This window comes from Lepidochelys olivacea, assembly GCF_965140295.1.
Source record: "Lepidochelys olivacea isolate rLepOli2 genome assembly, chromosome: 21".
Classification (NCBI taxonomy): Eukaryota; Metazoa; Chordata; order Testudines; family Cheloniidae; genus Lepidochelys; species Lepidochelys olivacea.
The window spans coordinates 15,881,442-15,887,050 of record NC_140431.1 but is presented as its reverse complement, the minus strand read 5'-3'; positions in this window follow the sequence as shown (position 1 = coordinate 15,887,050).

Genomic DNA, 5,609 nt, shown 5'->3' with positions numbered 1-5,609 from the left:
CCAGTGGTGTAAGTGTGAATATAATTGGGCACATTTATGTTTTGTTTAGCTTACAGAGCATCCCAAAATCAAGTCTGGCCCATAATACCCTGTGCTATAGGGAACTATCTAGAATGAGTTAATGATCCTTCACATTCCCAGTGCACCTTCAAAGCACTCTACAAACACAAGCTAATTAATTGTCCAAAGAAGAAAAGAGCTGAGAAACCGCATGATTCAGTCTGCCTGCAACAGGTCTTTAGAGATATTTCGTAGAAAGGCCTGGTCACGCCAACTGGAGACCTTATTCCAGGGCTTTGAAAAGGAGGACCAGCTTCAGTGCTGGAGTAACTGACTTACAGGGAGCCACATGCAGAATGGAATTGTCCAAAACTCATTCATTTTTGACTGAATTCTGTGCTGGAGAAAAGTGCTGAATTTAACAGCCCTGCACAAAGAGTCCTGTCTTCTCTGTGGAAGAAGTACAACCAGCAGCCAGTTCCCCTCACGGGACAGGGATATTTTCACCCAGCCTTGCTCCCAATATCATGAGCTGAGCCTTTGCTTTCTCTTTGCCAAAGGGCATTCTTCAGGCACAGTGCCCTGTGTCCAGAACTGTGCCATTCCCACACCTGCTGCTGTCTGATTATTCCGACCTCGATGGGCTCGGGGTTGTGCCCCTGGCCTAGGGAGGTGGGATCAATCCTCAGGTTCACAGATTCACTGTGCAATTTTGGACAAGTCACTCAGGGTCCAGCTACACTCCACATCAAGGGATAATTGTAGCACAGGTAGGCCCAGCTGTGCCTGCTTTAATCTAGCTAGCATGGGTAACCATAGAAATACAGATGGGATAGCAAAGGCCTCTGCAGAGGCCAGCAACCCAAGTGCCTACCCAGGCTCCCCTGTTAGCCTGTACTCTGGTTGTCAGTCCATGCTGCCAGTTCTACATTACCACTGTGACCCATGCTACCTTGATTAAAGCTAGTGCAGGCCGGCATACCCATTGTAGAGTCGCCTTCGCTAGCCGTGTAGACGCCCTCAAGTTTTCAGAAGTGCTCAACTCCCATTGTGGCGCGGAGTTATTTGGGAAACTGGCCCCTCATCTATGGGCTTCCGCTTCTTTGCGATTGTAAGATGGGGATAATAGTTCTTCCCCTGGCTAGGTCTATCTAATTTGTGTATTCTTTGAGTCAGGGGATGTCCCTTATTACAGGACAAATTTTCAAGGGAGCTCAGAGCCAGATTTCCAAGAGCTCAGTGAGCAACCTGCTGGGCTCTCCTGAAAATCTAGCCACATATTCAGGTGCCAGAGTGGGAGCTGGGCCCTCGTGAAAAGTCTGGCCTGTGTGTTTGTACAGTGCCTAGCCCAGTGGAGCCCCGATCTCAGCTGTGACCTCAAGCAGCTGGTAATTTGTACTAGTGTTACGCCAGGGTGCCTCCAAGGGGGAATCCGTTGCTCATGTTTGGGGCTTGTGTGGCAGCCCCAGAAAGACAATGCTATTTGAGCCTCACTTACGAAGCTGTTTCTTTGTCATTACAAGGTTTGGGTGAATTCAGGAGCACTGTTCACTGAAAGCAAATTGCACGAATTGCAGCCGTATGGCGTGCAGGCCAGGTCCCGAAGAAGATTTGCTGCCGTGCCTCAATCGCAATCTGCAAGCAGCTGCTGTTATTCCAGCCACGAGCCCCCTCAGCCCAGCACTTCCAATGCACCACAATGCCACCCAGCTGTTCTACGAGCCATGCATACACACACCCCTTCACAGCTCTGCTGAGACGCCCTAAACCTGGCCCACAATACAACACAGACTTGTTTGTACAGAATCGGTCACATCAGCTGTGCCCCACATGAAGCAGATAAAAAAAACCCTTAAGAACAAGAAGCAAGAAGGAGTGAGGCAGAAACGGGAGGGTTTCAGCAGCAATAAGAAAATGGACAAATAGGTAGCAAGGCATGAGGAGACAGGGAGGCTGTTGCAGATGGCAGAAGATAGAGGTGAAGGCTCTTGCATGCAGAGTGTTGTGAACACGTGAAGGGTCATAGAGCAGGCAGGTGCTAGGGAAGGGGAGTAGAGAGAAAGATCCAAGAGCAAGTTAATGGAGTCAGGGTCATTTGCAATTGGCTCTTGAAATGAATTGGCTCCAAGTGGTTATCTGGAAATGGAGTAACACGATCATTTCTCTTTGTCCTGTACATGTGCGGATGGCAGACCAGCACCAGCTGGAGGCTCGGGAGCTTGGACCTGCAGGTGACAAGGAAGGACATGGATGAGAAGCTCAGAGTTTGCAAATCTCTTTTATGTATATTGGACCAGCTCTGGTCACAACAATGGAGACACATCCCTCACCTGCCACGGAGGCAACCTGGGCACCCTCTGAAGATGCCACAGTCTCTCTCTTCAGCCCGAAAGCAGCGTTGCTCTGTGATGAGAAGGTCCAGCTCACATAGGCAATGCCACACACTCTGCTCTCAACACCTGACTGGGAGGAGAGATGGAGGCTCAGAGCTGCGATATCCCCCAAGGCCACAGGAGCGAACAAGCCTCCAAAGCTGGAGCCGACTGTCTCACCCCAATAAAGAAGAGATGCTTAGACACCACCACAATGGGTGCACCATAAGGAAAGAGTGTGCAAGAGAGACGTGGCAGGAAGGGATCCCAAGAGGGAAAAGGAGTAATGGTCTCAAGTTGCAGTGGGGGAGGTTTAGGTTGGATATTAGAAAAAACTTTTTCACTAGGAGGGTGGTGAAACACTGGAATGGGTTACCTAGGGAGGTGGTGGAATCTCCTTCCTTAGAAGTTTTTAAGGTCAGGCTTGACAAAGCCCTGGCTGGGATGATTTAATTGGCTATGGGTCCTGCTTTTGAGCAGGGGGTTGGACTAGATGACCTCCTGAGGTCCCTTCCAACCCTGATATTCTATGATTCTATGAGGGAGTAGAGCTCTGATGTGCGGGGAATGGAGAGCAGTCACTGGTCCCAGGCCATTGAGGACTTAGAAAGTATGGACCAAGTGAGGCCACATGTCCAGCTGATGTAAATGGTGCAGCTGCCTTTGACATCAGTGGAGCCAAACTGATTTTACACTGATGAGACTCTGGTCCCACAGACTTTAAGCCAGGGCTTGCATGAGAGTTCCAGGTTTTACCCTCTTCGCCAGACAAGATGCGAGGTGTGGGAAGAGACCTGCCCTCCCATCCAGACCTCAAAGGAGAATGAAAACAGACCGACAAACACTGATCTCGATGTTTCAGACCCCAGAATAGGGTCAGTCTGAATTCTGGGCGACGATCTGGGACAGTGTCCACTGGATCTGAAACATGTGGCAGGTCCCCGAGTCCTGAGCCTCTCGCCGCACATGGCACAAGGCCCCACCAATGAACTGTGGGGCACAACTCCTCTGTTGGGTACGCTGCTTGAAGACAGTCTCCGACACAAGACCGATCTTCAGGGAGGTAATGTCAGGCCCAGAGCGCTTCAACTACCAACAGGAGCCCTCCACTAGTGTCCGGGCTTTCCACATTTAAAACGTAGCAGGATCTGCCTGCCAGGCCTCGAGCCGCACGGCTTGGCTTGCCTGCTGACTCTGCAGAAGGGGAACGCTTGAGTCTGCGGCTGCTCTGCCAGAAGACTGACTACAGCCTCCTTTTTACTCCCTCTCGGCCCTCAAAACTGCTTGCTTTGCTGGGAGGAGATCTCTGATCCTGCTCTCTTTGCCAGTGTCATAGGGCAAGCTGCCTTGTGAGCAGCCCCTCTTGGCTAGGAGCGGCTCTGCAGCACGCTGCCTTAAGTTTCCCCTCCTTAAACTCCATACACAAGCTTTCCATCTGACACCGCCCCTCCGAGGGGTCTAGTTCTATTAACAAAAGCAATTCAAAATAAAAAGTTCTCAAGTTCATCCATTTACCCTTTGCTCCCAGGCCTTTCCTGCCTGAAGCCTCACTCCCAACATCCTCTGTATTCCACCCTGAGCACCCCGCACCCCTCTGCTGATCTTTATAGGGAATCAGCTGATCCCTGCTCAGCTGTGCCTCCTGAGTAACCAGAGAGCTGGACCCAAGGCCTCTAGCCCTTAAAGGGGCGGGACACCCGGTTACACAGACATTTGGCTTCTGAGTCCAAGGCTCACAGCAGTGGGGAAAGGGTCCATGGCATGGAAGGTGTACACTGAAGACATGGAGGAATGGCTAAAACCCCTGGGGTACTGTGATGCCCAGTTGTAGCCCATACAGGAAGAGCTGCTCAGGTCATACAGTTGGGGAAATAAAAGAATCCCTAGTGAAACAAGACTCGAGTTCTGGTGTTCAAGGACCACACAATACAGTCTGTATGGCTACCAATTCCCAAGTGCTAGGAACACAAATTTTCGAGTAGGGCTGCATCACTTGGCCTCTAGCCTGGGAAAAGGATAGGACGTGTGTCAGAGGTGACTAACTCTGATAAAGTTATATCAAGTGGTGGAAATCAGCTCCCTGTATATACTTAGTTCTGTATCAGCACAGGGACTGGACAATCCCTTGAGGTCCCTTCCAGTCCCATATTTCTATGATTCTATGAAACCGGCCAAACATTCCGACAGGACAAGAGTTAGAGAAGCAATTTCATGACACCTTGATGGCTGGTTTTTGGAGGCTAGCTAGCCTAGCGCGCACAAGAGGCAAGGCTATGCTTGGCTAATGCTTGAGTGACAGACAGTAGTTGGCTCAAGCAGTTGAGCCACTAAGTAACAGTGACCACAATGTAGTTACGTTTGACCGCCTCAGAGGATAAAAGCTAGTGCAGTGGCAATAAACTTGAAAACGGGAAGTTTCAGAAAATTTAATACTGAAAAAAAGTTCTTACACAGTGAATCCTTCACCTGTGGAACTCATTGCCACAAGACACCATGGGCACTAAGGGCAAGATGGCTTTTCCCCCAAAAGGAGCTGTAGGTGCCGACTACACCAGCTCATGCCAGGTGACATACTGGTGGAGCAAGAGAGAAGGGGTCAGAGAGGACAGAATCAGACCCAAATTACTCAGTAGAAGTTAAGGGTCACGCAGTGCTCCAGGCCTGGTCATCAGCAGCTGGGACTGAACTGGTGACCTCTGGATCAAAAATCCCCATGAGCTTCTACTATTTGCACTACAAAGCCTACGTCTGTCAGCCCCGACAGCAGCTCTTTCGTCAGTTGTGCGTGGACAACCACAGAAGAGGACAGAGCGCTCCACCGAGTAAGCATGGGTTACAAAAGAAAGTAACATGCATGGATAACGAAGCCATCCACACTTATACGAGAGAAGAAATACATGTTTATATGGGATATAAATCCTCATGCTACAAGGCATGAGCCAGCAACTCTCTGCCTGGGGTCAGGAAGAAACTTCCCCTTTGGGCAATTTATTCCATAATTGCCCACTGGGGAATCTACCAATCCTACTAGGTCTTGCATTGTCAAGCCCAGGGTTTTTTTTTTTTAATATCTTAAGTGGAAGTTTTCATCGTCAAAAGCACTTTACAAACATGACCCGCTTAGCTAATTGCCACAGCACCCTGGGCAAGAGACTTATTCCCATTACGGGCAGGAGGAGACTGAAGCAGAAAGGTTAAGGCAGGCTATTGAAAAGCAGCCTCTAATTTTGGGTGGCT